At 41.3% G+C, this 16,233-nt stretch overlaps 1 pseudogene; it reads left to right on the top strand.

The window, feature by feature from the left end:
* The first annotated feature begins 814 nt into the window (after positions 1 to 814).
* Positions 815 to 2,386, top strand: LOC119062964 (elongation factor 1-alpha 1-like; annotated as a pseudogene).
* The last annotated feature ends 13,847 nt before the right edge of the window (positions 2,387 to 16,233 follow it).

Raw genomic sequence — 16,233 nt, 5'->3', positions numbered from 1 at the left:
TAAACTCAGGGACTCAGAGCAGATAAAAGCTTTATATATAAGTCATGACGTCACAAAAGTCCTAGAGGAGAATAGAGGCAGGAAATTTTCAGATACCCCACACAGCAATATTTTCACCAATACAACACCTAGGGAAAGGTACAGAAAGGAAAGAATAAACAAATGGGACAACCTCAAACTAAAAAACTTCTGCAGGGCTAAAGAAAACATCAACAAAATGAAAAGTTAACCAACCGTATGGAAAAATATAATTGCCAATGTACCTCAGACAAGGGTTTGGTCTCCAAAATATATAAAGAACTCACATGACTCCACACCAGGAAGACAAACAAAAACAATCCAGTTAAAACATGGGCAAAGGATCTGAACAAACACTTCTCCAAGGAGAACATACGGAGGGCCATAGACCCATGAAAAAATGCTCAACATCTTTAGCCATCATTAAAACCACAATGAGATACCACTTCACACTGGTCAGAATGGCCATCATAAACAAATCAACAAACAATTGCTGGCGAGGTTGTAGAGGAAAGGGAACCCTAGTGCACTGTCGGTGGGAATGCAGACTGGCGCAGCCACTGTGAAAACAGTATGGAATTTCCTCAGAAAACTAACGTTGGAACTGTCTTTTGATTCAGTGATCCCACTGCTGGGATTATACCCTAAGAATCCTGAAACACCAGTCCAAAAGAACTTATGCACCCCAATGTTCAGAGCAATGCAATTTACAATAGCCAATTTACAAACAGCCTAAGCGCCCATTAATAAAAGAGTGGATCAGAAAAGTGTGGTTCTCTTTTTCGCAATAGGGTTGCTGCCAGAACACAGGTGTCGAGAAAACCATCACTAAATCAAAGCCAAAATGGGAAAGGAAAAGACTCACATCAACACTGAGGTCATTGGACACGTAGATTCTGGCAAGTCCACCACTCCTGGCCATCTGATTCACAAATGTGGTGGGATCAACAAAAGAAGCATTGAAAAAGTTGAGAAGGAGGCTGCTGAGATAGGGAAGGGCTCCTTCAAGTATGCCTGGGTCTTAGATAAACTGAAAGCTAAACGTGAGCGTGGTATCATCATTGATACCTCCCTGTGGAAATTCAACACCAGCAAGTATTATGTGACCATCATGGATGCCCAAGACACAGAGATTTTATCAAGAACATGATGACAGGCACATCTCAGGCTGATTGTGCTGTCCCAGTTGTTGCTGCTGATGTTGGTGAGTGTGCAGCAGGCATCTCCAAGAATGGGCAGACCTGTGCTCATGCCCCTCTGGCTTACACACTGGGTGTGAAACCACTGATTGTTGGTGTTAACAAAATGGATTCCACTGAGCTTCCCTACAGCCAGAAGAGATACGAGGAAATTGTTTTTAAAAAGTCAGCACCTACATTAAGAACACTGGCTATAACCCTGACACAGTAGCACTTGTACCAATTTCTGGTTGGAGTGGTGACACTGTTCTGGAGCCAGGTGCTAACATGCCTTCATTCAAAGGATGGAAAGTCACCTGCAAAGATGGCAGTGCTAATGGAACCATGCTGCTTGAAGCTCTGGATTGCATCCTGCCACTAACTCATCCAACTGACAAGCCCCTGCATCAGCCCCTGCATCTGCCCCTGCAGGATGTCTACAAAATTGGTGGCCTTGGGGTCGAATGGAGGCTGGTGTTCTCAAACCTGGCATGGTGCTCACCTTTGCTCTAGCCAGTGTTACAACTGAAGAAAGTCTGTTGAAATGCACCATGAAGCTTTTAGTGAAGCTCTTCCTGGGGACAGTGTGGGCTTCAATGTCAAGAACATGTCTGTCAAAGATGTTCTTGTCATGGACAAGTGGCTGGGGACAGCAAAAATGACCCACCAATGGAAGCAGCTGGCTTCACAGTTCAGGCGATTATCCTCGACCATCCAGGCCCAGTCAGTGCTGGGCATGCACCTGTTCTGCATTGTCACATGGCTCATATTGCATGCAAATTTGCTGAGCTGAAGAAGATGGATCGTCGTTCTGAGAAAAAGCAAGGAGTTGGTGTTCTGAGAAACTTTGAGGAGATGGCTCAAAGTTTTTGAAATCTGGTGATTTCAAACCATTGTTGATATAGTTCCTGGCAAGCCCATGTGTGTCGAGAGCTTCTCTGACCATCCTCCTCTGGGCCACTTTGCTGTTCGTGACATGAGACAGACAGGTGCTGTTGGTGTCATCAATGCAATGGACAAGAAGGCAGCCGGAGCTGGCAAAGTCACCAAGTCTGCTCAGAAAGCTCAGAAGGCTAAATGAATATTCTCCCCAACACCTGCCACCCCAGTCTTAATCAGTGGTAGAAGAACGGTCTCATAACTGTTTGTCTCAATTGGCCACTAAAGTCTAATAGTAAAGGACTGGCTAATGATTACAATGCACCATAAGACCTTCAGAAGGAAAGGAGAATGTTTTGTGGACCATTTGTTTTGTGTGTCTGTGTGGCAATTCTTAAGTTACTAGTTTTTTAAATCAGTACTTTTTAATGGAAACAATTTGACCAAAATCTGTCACAGAATTTTGAGACCCATTAAAACAAAGTAAAAAAAAACCAACTGTGGTTCATTTCCGTAATACTATGCAGCAGAAAGAAGGAAGGAACTCCCACCCTTTGTCCCATCCAGCATGGATGGAGCTGGAGAGCATTATGCTAAGTGAAATAAGGCAGATGGTGAAAAACAAATACCATATGGTCTCATCTATAAGTGGAACCTAGTCAACAAAACAAACAAGCGAGCAAAATAGAACCAGAGACATGGAAATAAAGAACAAACTGATAGTAACCAGAGGAGTGGGGGAGTGGAGGGTAACGGGGCAAAGAAGGGGAAGGATCAAGTCAAGGAACATGTGCAAAGGACCTGTGGGCATGGACAATGGTATGGGGAGTGGGGAGTGGGTGTTGGACAAAGCAGGGGAGAACAATGGGAGAAAAAAATGGTGACGACTGTAACTGAACAGTAAAAAAAGAAAACTAAGATCCCCCTCACAAAAAAATGCTTGTTTTGAAATCTCACAGAAAGCCATCCTGCTCCTCCTGACTTTTCCCAAATGTCTTGTTCTCAGTGGAAAACATAAACCCCCACATCTACAGGAGGGTAAACAACATGGTCATCTCTCATTTTTTCTACCACAGCTCATGTTTACCAGGTAGCTGCCAAAAATGTTTGCTGCAAAACTTTTGTACAGATCCCAACAATATTTTTAAACAGGACTTCATTGGAGTTATCACATCTGCTTCCTACCCAAACCACTTTCCTGCACTGTCTTTGAGCATCTCAGGTGTTGTCTCCTGTCTCAAACACCACATACACTATGACTCCTCCTGTTCTCATTTCATCAATGCTCTCAGCATCTGTCTTTGGTCATTCGTCAAGATAGTCATTTCAACCGTCTTGTAACAAATTTCTTTCTCACACTTCATTTATGACATATTATTCAATATATCTTCATACATATACTGGTGTATGTATGCTAATATCTAGCTTTCTCTAATTTCTCTATATTGCTCTGTTTTTAAGCATTAGAGACAGCCTTCTTCTGCTGTATATCTATTGATAACTATTAGTCTCTAAACACCTAAGACATATCTAACAGAGCAGTGATTAGAGGTTTGAACTAAGACAATTAAGTACAAACATGGTCCCCACTTATTAGGAATCAAAAAGGCATGAGAAAGGTAATCCTTCTCTCCCCCTCTTGCCCATGTGAGGGCACAGTGAGAAGGTGGCTCTGTGTCACCTAGAGCTTCCTGGCCAGTAGCTCATCTTGGTTTTCCAAGCCTCCAGAACCATGAAAAATAAATGATAGCTGTCTAAGCCACCCCATCTATGGTATTTGTCATGACAGCAGGAGCAGACTTCAACACTCCTTATACACAGACCCTAGACACCTTTCTCCCTTACAGCTGGAACAGAGCCTATATCCAATCCCAGAGCAGGCAGGGAAACCACTCCCAGTGGGGATAAAAGAAGTTTCAAAAAATGACGTTCAAAGTCTTACAATTAACCACTGGGGAGCTGAGCAGTACATTGGAGGATGTTCTGACAGTGAGAAATAAATGAGAGGACAGGCGCGTCTGTGTGACAGGTCACTCGGCATCCTGATGGCCAACAGACTCTGGTAGGGCATTTGGAAATGTTCCTATGCTTGTGCATTTTTAAACTATTCCTCAATTTATCTTTTGTTTTCTCTTTAAAATATATTTTATTGATTATGCTATTATAGTTGTCCCATTTCCCCCCTTTATTCCCCTCCACCCTGCATACCCCCTCCCACCCACATTCCCCCCTTTAGTTCATGTCCATGGGTCGTACATATAAGTTCTTTGGCTTCTTCGTTTCCTACACTATTCTTACCCTCCCCTGTCTGTTTGCTACCTACCATCTATGCTACTTATTCTCTGTACCTTCTCCCTTTCTCTCCCCCTCCCACTGCCCTGCTAATAACCCCTCCATGTGATCTCCATTTCTGCGATTCTGTTCCTATTCTTGTTGTTTGCTTAGTTTGTTTTAGTTTTAGTTATGATTGTTAAATAACTGTGAGTTTGTTGTCATTTTACAGTTCATATTTTTTATCTTCTTTTTCTTAGAGAAGTCCCTTTAACATTTCATATAATAAGGGCTTGGTGATGATGAACTCCTTTAACTTGACCTTATCTGAGAAACACTTTATCTGCTCTTCCATTATAAATTATAGCCTTGTTGGATAGAGTAATATTGGATGTAGGTCCTTTAATATTGGATGTAGGTCCTTGCTTTTCATGACTTCAAATACTTCTTTCCAGCTCCTTCTTGCCTACAAGGTTTCTTTTGAGAAATCAGCTGATGATTTCATGGGAACTCCTTCGTAGTTAATTGTCTCCTTTTGTCTTGCTGCTTTTAAGATTCTCTCCTTCTCTTTAATCTCAGCTAATGTAATTATGATGTGCCTTGGTGTGTTCCTCCTTGGGTTCACATTCTTTAGGACTCTCTGAGCTTCCTGGACTTCCTGGAAGTCTATTTCCTTTGCCGGATTGGTGAAGTTCTCCTTCCTTATTTGTTTAAAAAAGGTTTTCGACTTCTTGCTCTTTTTCTTCTCCTTCCGGCACCCCTATGATTCAGATGCTAGAATGTTTAAAGTTTTTCTGGAGGTTCCTAAGCCTCTTCTCATTTTTTTGAATTCTTGTTTCTTCATTCTATTCTGGCTGAATATTTCTTTCTTCCTTCTGGTCCACACTGTTGATTTGAGTCTCAGTTTCCTTCCCGTCACTGTTGATTCCTTGTGCATTTTTCTTTATTTCACTTAGCATAGCCTTCATTTTTCCATCTAATTTGTGACCATGTTCAACTAATTCTGTGAGCATCCTGATTACCAGTGTTTTGAACTGTGCATCTGATAGGTTGGCTATCTATTCATTGCTTAGTTGTATTTTTTCTAGAGCTTTAATCTGTTTGTTCATTTAGGCTATTTTGGATTTTTTTTTTTTTTTTTGGTCTCAGCATGACTGTTCTGTAGCCTTAGGTGTTCACCAGGGTGGGGCAACCCATGTAGCTACGTTGTAACGCTGTATGTGGGGGAGCAGTCTAAGAGGGAACAATGCAGCTCGTTTCATGCCCTGCCAGTTTTCAGTCACTTCCCCCCACTACCCATAGTCAAATTGGGCCCTTGTGGTGGTGATTCCCAAGTGAGTGGGTTTGTGTACATTCTAGGACCCTGTGGGTCTCTCTAACAAACTCCTGTGAAACTGGGAGTTTCTCCTGCTTCCATATCCACCCCCACCTGTATATTCAATCAAAGGTTTGAGGCTTTATTTGCCCTCACTGAAACTCTGGGTTGAGTGGTCTGTCTCACTCCCCAGTTGTTCCTCCTGGTTTAGCTGCACATAAACATGGGACCACCCAGTCCACAATCTGCTGCCTCGCTGGGTCTGCCAGCCGCCGCCTTGCCTGCCCCAGTCCTCTACACCTCCATCTTGACCAGAAGGCTTCATTAGTCTTCTTATGGCATTTTTAACAAAACAAAACTTTGCATTTTGATGTAGTCCTATTTGTATATTTTTTCCTTTGTTTCCCTAGACTGAAGAGATATATTTTTTAAATGTTGCTACAAGCAAATTCTGAGATTTTATGGCTTATATTTTCTTCTAAGATTTTTATTGTTTTGAGTCTACCATTTAAGTCTATAATCCATTTTGAATTTATTGTTGTATGTAGTAGAAGAGAGTGGTCTAGTTTCATTTTTCTGCATGTATCTCTCCAGTTTCCTCAACACCGCTTATTGAATAAACTATCTTTAGCCCATTGTATGTGCTTGGTTCCTCTATCAAATATTAACTGTAAAGTTGTTTATCTAGTCTCCCTATTTCGTTCCATTGATTTATGTGTCTGTTTCTATGCCAGTACCATGCGGTTTTGACTACTATGGCCTTAGAGTATAGTTTGATATTAGATAGCATGAGTCTTCCAACTTTGGTATTTCTGAAGATTGCCATTGCTCTTCAGGTTTATTTATGGTTCCATTTTTTAAAAACATATTTCTCCTAGTTCTGTGAAATACATCATTGATATCTTGATAGGAATTGTTCTGAAACTATAAATTGCTTTGGGTAGTATGGACATTTTAGTGATGTTAAGTTTCCCTATCCGTGAAATGGTATATACTTCCACTTACTTATATCTTCTTCAATTTCTTTCTTCGGCGTCTTATAATTTTCCAAGTACAGGTCTTTCACATTCTTGGTTAAATTTATTTCTAGGTATTTTATTATTTTTAAAGCAATGATGAATGGGATTATTTTCTTAATTTTCCTTTTTGATATTTCATTATTTGCATAAAAGTGCAAATAATTTCTTAATATTAATTTTGTATCCTGATACTTTACTGAATTCATTTATCAGTTACAGTAGTTTCTTGGTGGAATCTTTGGAGTTCTCTATGTGAAGTATCATGTCATTTGCAAATAATGAGTCTTACTTCTTCCTTTCCAATTTGGATGCTTTTTATTTCTTCTTCTTGTCTGATTGCTCTGTCAAGGACTTCTCGTACTATGTTGAATGAGAGAGGTGGAAGCAGACATTCCTATCTTGTTCCTGATCTTAAAGAGAACTCTGATAGTTTTCACCCACTGAGTATGATGCCGGCAGTGGGTTTGTCAATATGGCCTTTATTACATTCAGGTATGTTCTCTCTATTCCCACTTTGCTGAGAGTTTTTATTTATAAATGGGTGCTGGATTTTATCAGATGATATTTCTGCATCTATTGATATGATCATGTGGTTTTTACTCTTAATTTTGTTTGTGTGGTGTGTCACATTTATTGACTTGTGAATAGCCTACCAATCTTGCATCCCTGGAATAAGTGCCACTTGATTGTGGTGTGTGACTTTTTTGATGTATTGCTGTATTGGTTTGCTAATATTTTGTTGAGAATTTTAGCGTGTAAGTTCATTAGGGATATTGGCCTATAATTTTCCTTTTTTGTAGTGTCTTTATCTGGTTTTGGAATTAAGATCATGCTGGCCTCATAAAATGAACTTTATAGTCTTCCCTCCTCTTGAATTTTTCGGAATAGTTTGAGAAGGAGAGGAGTTAGTTCTCAAAATGTTTGATAAAATTCACTATGAGCTAATCTGGTTCAGGGCTTTTATTTTCGGGAAGTTTTTTTTTTTAATTACTGCTTCAGTTTCACTAGGTGTAGTATATCTATTCAGATTCTCTGATTCTTTTTGATTTAGTTTTGGAAGATTGTATGTTTCTAGGAATTTACTCATCCAGGTTGTCCAATTTGTTGGCATAGTGTTGTTCATAATATCTTCTTACAATCCTTTGTATTTTTTTGGTGTCAGTCTCTATTTCTCCTCTTTCATTTCTGATTTTATTTATTTTGGGTCCTCCATATTTATTCTTGTTGAGTTTCATTAAAGGTTTGTCAGTCTTATTTATCTTTTTGAAGAACCAACTGTTGATCTATACTATTGTTTCTTTACACTCTATTTCATTTATTTCTGCTCTGATCTTTATTATTTCCTCCCTTCTATTCACTTTGGGCTTTGTTGTTCTTTTTCAAGTTCCCTTTAATGTAAAGTTAAATTGTTTGAGGTTTTTTCCTGTTTCTTGAGATAAGCCTGAATGCTATTAATTTCCCATGCAGGACTGCTTCCACTCTGTCTGGGAGACAGATGCCCCTCCCGCTCTTGACCCGATGCCAGACTATTCAGTTCCTCTCCCGAAGGTGCCAAAATTCAAAGTCCAAGTAAGTTCATGTGCAGGTCCTTTCAGAGCAACTACTTGGGACTCTAGCAGCCCAGTGGTCTCATTCAACCACAATCTGAGCTGGTTTTTACAGCCAGAAAGTTAACAAGGATCTCTTCCTGGAACTAGAACTCTGCACGGGATTCCTGGTTTGGGGCAGAATCCCTTGCTCCTCAGTCGAGATATTCTTCCCCATTTTTAAAAAAGATTTTATTTATTTACTTTTAGAGAGATGGGAAGGGAGGGAGAAAGAGAGGGAGAGAAACATTAATGTATGGTTGCCTGTCATGCACCTTCTGCTGGGGATCTGGCCTGCAACCCAGGCATGTGCCCTGACTGGAAATCGAACCAGTGACCCTTTGCTTCACAGTCTGGCACTCAATCCACTGAGCCACACCAGCCAGGGCTTGTGGCTATGGGGCCAGCCCATTCTGAGTTTCTGCCCTGACCAGTCTCAGCATATCTCCTTCTTTATATCTTTAGTTATAGGACTTGTGTTCAGCCATATTTCAGGTGGTTCTGAATGACAGTTGCTCTGTAATTTGTTGTAACTTTGATGTGTTTGTGGGAAGAACTGAGTCACATTTACGTACACCACCATCTTGACCAGCACCTAACCCTGCAGTCTTGAGAGACTACCCATTAAAGCAAAGTCCTAACAAAGGGAAGTTGAACTAGTCTAAAATTTCCCATTTCAACATGTTGGCCTTAATCCATCACGTACAGAATACACCTGTGCTCAGACAGAGAGCATGGGAGCAAAGACAGATCTTATGGAGAAAATGTTGTTCAGCCTCAGTGAGCACTGAGAGCCCCTCGGCTTCCTCATAACCCTACAGTCTATGGTGCCCGGGGCAGAGTGGAGAACATGGGACTTGCAATGCAGACCCTCCCACAAGCCAACAGTTGGGTTCTGACAAGTGGGGTGAAAAGAAATGCTGATCTGAGCCTTACAAAATGCAGCAGAAATCTCCAGATGAGGAAGGTGGTGGGAAGGATGTTTGAAGAAAGTAAGAATCACCTAAAAGGACATAGAACTAAATGAAAAAAGAACTGGCTTGTCCCACGAATTATGAGAACTTCACCCAATGAAGGTGTCATGTTTTTAGAGATAACGGGAGAAAATAAGCCTATAATATTGTTGTTGTTGTTGTTGTTGTTTACCAATGTAGTAAATAATGTAGATGCAGCATTTTTTTTAGTAGGTTAAGTGATAGTCCCAGCACAGAAGCCATGTCACAAACCAAACCCCAGCAATTTTTTTTCCCCAAAATGATGGTTATCTGCAAGTAAATGAGAACAGTAATAACTTTTGCTCGTATATCCCCTAACAGAATTTGGCAAAACGTAAGTAGATGTTTGCACATTTTTAGGTTGACATCAGCCAATTTTTATTGGTTTAGACAGTTTAAAGGAATATGTTACTGTGTATTATTTACCACGTTTTGGCTTTACATATCTGTCAAATTTTGGAGCTCTAGGTTTTCTTTATTCAACTTGGAAAAAACTTCACTCACCTAACTCCATGAGCTAGTCCTCATTTTTAAACCAATCAGCCTAGGCTAATTAGATTTTCATTTGAAAACATTGCTTTATTCCTTTTTAGTTAAATTTGTTAAAAATGTATCCCTGTGATACCTTGTCAAGCCTGGATTCTAACTGAAGAAGATATGGACAGACAGATGCGAAACAGAGGAGAGGGAAGCCGAGTAGGAGCAGGAGAAGGCATGTTTGCCATCTCAGGCAACGCGCCATCTCAGGCAACGCTGCCTTCAGTACTTCCTACATGAGCTCTCCTGGGACTCTCTGCCGTGAATGATACCTTTTAAATTATTCCTGTTTTGTTTCCCTTTGTTACCACCTAGAGCAATGCTTCTTAGTAAAATTCAGGATCAGTGAAAGGAACACATGTTCTGTTACAAAGCAGAAGAAGGTGGATCCAATAATGAGGGAGGTGGGTGGAGAACTGTGGTGGGCTTCTGGGTTCAAAGGTATTTCAGGAGAAAAAAATGTGGAAGAGGAAGCACACCTCCCACAGCACCTCTCAGCTGCGATCTCTTGGTTTCCATGTGATACCTCTCATGCAGCCTTCGGGAGTTTCAGAAATTATTTAACTTTAGGGTGAAGGATGAAACAGACAGGAACTGTTTCGTGACCCTACAAATTGTGAACACATCGCCCAAAAGATCGATGGAGACTCAGTGAGCAAACCTCCCCTGTGCGCTCCGAGGACCTAAAATGTTCCCAGACCTGGAGGAGGAAGAACAGGAGGCTGTGACTCACGGGTCCTTCCACAGACAGACTCAGAGTTACCACTGCCCTCCAACAAGAGGTCCTTAACTTAAACCAGTGCACAGGCAACATCAGGAGCTCCTGCTGGTAGCTCGCTGCACGCTGGGGTCACTGCTCCGCGAGGGAAGTTCACCGGGGCGTCCCCGCTGGTCAGAGCTTGGGGAGAGCTGGGGGGCTTCTGTCACCCCAAAAAGGAGCGAGAAAGGGTAACTAGGGGAGGCGATGGAGCTTTTCCTAATCTTATCGTGGTGATCAATTTGCGGTAGATACGTGTACCAAATGTTCACAGTACACACCTTAAGCACACAGGTTAAATATCAATTATATCCTGACAAAGACGGAGAGTGAAAACAATGAGAGCCTGAGCAGCCCGTGTGAAGGAATTCCCACGAGGTCAGCGGTAAAGCGAAGTGCATGGAAACTGTACAACACTGCCCGTCTTGTTAACACACAGGTGTGTGTAAACATGTAACATGTAAAGTATGCAGCTGAGACTTGAACGATGTGGTGGTTAGGAGTGCAGACCCCTGTTGCTGTTAAAAATCCATGTATAACTTTCGACCCCCAAACTTAAGTTGTCCTTCCATATCTGTGGGGAATAGGTTCTAGGACCCTCTGACCCTCTGTGAACCCCAAAACCCACAGACGTGCAAGTCCCCTGTATACAATGGCATTAATCAGTGCACACAGTCAGCCCTCCATATCTGTGGATTCGCTATTGCTGGTCAAAAATTGTACAGTATTTACTGAAGGAAAAAACCCTGCGTATAAGAGGGCCATCACAGTTCAAACCTGGGTTGTTCAAGGGTCAATTGCATAATTTATAGAACAGATATAACATATAATTTACACCACTTTTTGATAAGTCCTGGAACTGAGTGAAAATAATCCTTTTCTTTAAAGAAAGCATTTGTCTTATTATTAATTTGCAAAGAATTAAGAATAAGGTCCAAACTTACTGACCAGTAGGTTTACCTGTCCAGTCTGCCAGCGCGAACAACAGCCCCTTTGTGAGACCTGCAACACACACTCACAGCCACTTCTGGCCCCTGATATGTAACATCATTATATACTTTACTTTTTTATTTTAAAAGTCTGCTTAGTTTCTTTTTGATTAAATACATGTGTAAAATATGCATCCCTGTGACATCCTTCTCAAATCTGGATTCTGATCCTGAGGAAGGTATTGCAAAGAAATAAAAAGTAGATGACTGGTAAACCTATATTTATGTAGTATACATAGGTTATATAATTTATGTAGTGCACACAGATTCTATAATTTACATTTGTAGCACATATCATTTATAATGTAGATAAGTATATATCGCCCATATGCAGGTATCTAGAATCCTACCAGCACAAAGAACTCTGCTGCAGAACTCTCCCACATGTGTAGGTTGTCATGGTAACAGGACACGCTGGCAGGAGGGATGGGGAGCAGCAATGGAGGAAGACAAGTCTGGAGACCTGCCCCTGACTTTGCTCAGAACCCTTCCTGCTCCCAGTTTAGCCTGGACAGCACCTTTCATTGGCTTCCTGCCTCTCACATCTCATCAAAGCCACAACAGGCATATCATAAAAACAAAACTTCACATTTAGAGGTCTTTTCACCTAGCTGAACAATCTATTTTTATTTTTTAATTTAATGCTCTATTTCAGTTGATTCTAAGCAGCAAAAGTGTCCTGAGTCACTGCATCCTAAAGCTCCCAAGATCATCACTAGCTGTGTTTTTCTTCCCTACACAGCCTGTGAGCTCAGGACTCTGTCAGGTTTATTGTATAATTACAGCAACTACCTGAAAGCAACAATAAAGGAATTATTCTAGAGAAACATCAAGTAGATATAGGTGAACAAATTATAATTCATGGTCACATTCAATAAATGGCATTGGAAAAATTTGAGATACATGCCCCACCCCCCCCAAAAAATAGACCACCTTCTTACCCCTTATATAAGAACTAGCTCAAAACAGATTAAAGACTTAAATGTAAAACCTGAGTTATAATTCATGGTCATATTCTCCAATGATTTGAAAATCTTTTAGAAGTATAATGTCCCACTAAAAAATTAAAATTGGTTGTGATAAGCTACCTTTCATACTGTGTCTCTCATAAAGAGTACTATTAAATTATTCTAGTTCCTTCTTTATCCATCTTCCTATTCTCCTTTTCTTACTTTTCAAATGTAGTGACCTTTCCTATACTTATATTTCTTCACTCCCAATGTTACATGATAAGCTTTTACTTTTCCAATTTGGTTTTCCCATATGGCTTCCCATTTGGTTAATCTGAAAATGCAGGCCTTGTACATCAGATTATATTTTTGAAACACTTTTTCTACTGAAACGGCCCTTCATCCTCCCTTCATCAGGAGCTATCTTCACCACACCGCGCAGACATGACAGCACGGCCACTGATTTGTGCCCAGTGACTGGTAGGCAGTAGCCTGAAAATGTCAATCTGTGCACAATTACCGGACGACTTGACTAATTACGTGGGTGTATTAAGACAGATTGAAACTTTCATTACTTTTAATTGGTTAGAATAGATGCCAAGGACACCAAATCATAGTTGCTACTGATTTGTGATGTAATCATCGCTTTATTTCTGAACAAAGAGCTTAGCCATAAGTCCAGTGAAAGTCTCATTGTACCAATCCTGAATTGTACCACAGGTGTACTATGGGCACTGCCATTTGAGGGAACAGGCTGAGGGCACCAAGGGTAACAGGTGTCCATCACTGTCTCACACTGATTGTATGTCCAGATGGAAAGGGGTCAGACACAGCTCGGTGCTGTGACCATGAACAATCCTGTCCAGTGTCTGCAAGAGGGCCAGTGTCCGTAAGAGGATAGTAATGACCAGGCTGACTACCACCACGTCCAGGGAACTGTTCTTTGCCCAGCGTGCCTCCCAGTGAGGGTTCTGTTATTCTGAAGTATTCTCTTGTCATCTTTTCTCTTTCTTCCAGATCATTCTCACAATTCCATTTTTATACTCATGCAATTATTTCCTTAATGTCTGGTTTCCTACACCATTCTGGTAGCATCATATGGACCCACATATATTTTTACAGTTTTAATGAGGGATAATTTACATACAACAAAGTTCACCCATTCAAATACACAGTTTGATGAGTCACCATAAATATAGGGAAGTGGACAACTACGATTCCAATCAAGACACAGAAAAAATCCACCCCAAACACTTGTGTGGGCCAAATAATTCTATTTACACTTTATCACCACTTATTGTATTGCAAGGCACAGAGTAAGAGCTCCTTTAATATCTACTGATGGGTCATGGAAGGAAGAAAAGCAGGAAGGAATAAAGTATAAACTACCATCTGCTCAGTTTTAAAAAAGACAAAAGGCCCCTTTTTCAGGCCCCCTTTGCCAGAACTAGTTGGACCCCATAAAGCATGACTGACTCTTGTTCTATGAGTCTCTACCCTCAGGACTAGAAAATTACCGAAAGCACTCTGAAGGCACAAAGGTTCCAAGAACTTACAAAACAGGGCATGCCAGACTGCAAAGCCTGGACCCAAAAATAACACTGAAACAGGCTGCAGCCTGTGCAAGACCAATGGAACCCCCTGTTCTACAACCCCCTCACCCTTTATAACCCAATAAAAGCCTAAAGCCCTAACCCCTCAGGGCTATGCATTTCTCCATTTTCCACACTTAGCCCCTTTCCTCACTTGGAAAGTGAATAAACATTGCTCTCTGTATTTCCCTCTCACCATGAATTCTTTCATGACCACCCTAACAAGTATTGTATCAGGAACAATATTTGCATGTATTATTTCAGTTTTTCCCATAAAAATCTAGTGGTCATTTTTTCTGTTATTTCTATTTTACAGATGAGACTGAGTCTCAGGAAACTTATATAATTCACTCAAGGTACAATAGTTAATAAGTGGGTGATGGGGTTTGAATGCAGATCATCTGACTATGAAAGTCATTTCTAACCACCACTTTCTACTGGCCTCATGTTAAAGAAATTCTGTCTAGAGGTCTTGTGGTCATCTGCATAAATCCTTCTCTCCTGTGATCTTAACCACAGATTAAATAAATTGCAGAGGTGCGAGCAATCCATCACACAGCCTCCTTCTCCACAAGAGGGCCTTCCAGTGTTGTAAGCAGAACAGGATCTCCCTTCTCCATTGACCGCAGCCATAGCCATTGTTCAGTATCATTCATTTGATCAATAAATGTATTCCTCTGTTCACTGTTAGTTCACTTATTTATCTGTTATGTTGATATCAGCACAGACTGCTTCGGGTTACGTCCTCCCAGAGGTTGGTGTTATTAATGTCAACAAAAAGCCTCTAATATAATACTTTTAAGTAAGAAAAATCAGAAAACCTTCTTAAAAGGTATGTCCAATTAGGTTCAGCTTCCTAAAGCATAAAACCCAAATCAGTGCTGTAAAGAAAACGAAGCTTATCACTCTCACGTCAAAGAAACCAAAGGTCAGTAGCTCAGGTCACTTGCACAACCATATGGTACCCTGAATGCTCACCAGCTGTATTGTGCAGCTTTCATCTTCAAGGTTGCTTCAAGGTAAAATATGCCTGCCAGGGCGCCAGCCATCAACTCCACATTGTTGCAGAGATGAAAATGGAGAAAGGAGGATTGAAAAATATTTCTGTAAGGTTTCTCAGCACCTCATTCATCATTCTCTTCCCTTATGTATAAGAGAAACCGAAAACTTAACTCACAGGGTGCCTTGTTGTCTGGAGTCACAGCCAGCAATTTCTCGGCACAAGACTGTCTATTCCATATCGTTTTCTCAATTTTGAGATATATAAGCCTCTGTGTCTCTGGAAAGGATCCCAGCTGCGTGTCAGGCCAGTTCCTAGTTGCCCCATGTCCCACCTCTGGCTCTCCATGGAGGAAGACCCCAGCAGAGCAATGCTGAGAATCGGAATTTTCCAGCTTTACCACCTAAGCACAGTCTCCCCTCTACCTCTGGGGAGGGCCTCTCTCTTCCCTCTAGTCCTAAACAAAAGTCTTCCTAAAACTCCAGAATGTAAAAATGAATCTCCTGCTGCCGTAACATCACCTGGCACCCACGCAGACACCTAGAACTAGACAGAAGCCATAGTCGGTCAAGTCAACACCTGGAGAGGAACAGGAACTGCACAGAAGCTGTGCCTGTTCACGGTGGTTCCTAGTGCTGGCGTGGGTTCATGGACTCAGAGCTCACGAAGTAAGACTCACACCACTTCATGCTGGCTGCTCCCTAAACGACTATTCTGTCCTCTCCGTATGACAAACAGAACAGGCAACTGAGACCATGTGTAGTCATCAGAAAAAATTTCAAAGTTATTATTCGGTGCTAGTTACCATTTCGAGTACTTTACAAAACCACCTCATTTTGCACTTGCAGCAGCCTGTGGAGGGAAGTACTGGTGCTTCTCTAGTCTGTGCTGGAGACCAAGGAGCCAGTGAGGCACAGAGAGGTCAGGCAACCTGCTTAAAGCCACACAGAAGTGGGCGGTGAGCTCCGGGCTGAGGCCTGCATAGTGCTCACACCTGACCGAATGACACGTTATACAAGTTACTCTTCTACTCTGACTTTCGGGCAACCCCCACCTGCCTCAAACTTAAAAACACAGAGTCCTCATCCCCAACTACTGGTCCGTCTCCTCTGGTTTCTATCACTTGTCATTAATTGCAAGTATTCCA

Source organism: Artibeus jamaicensis, unplaced genomic scaffold (assembly GCF_021234435.1).
Source record: "Artibeus jamaicensis isolate MK-2021 breed Jamaican fruit bat unplaced genomic scaffold, CSHL_Jam_final contig_1085, whole genome shotgun sequence".
In the NCBI taxonomy this organism is placed as follows: Eukaryota; Metazoa; Chordata; class Mammalia; order Chiroptera; family Phyllostomidae; genus Artibeus; species Artibeus jamaicensis.
This window is presented reverse-complemented; position numbering and strand designations above follow the sequence as displayed.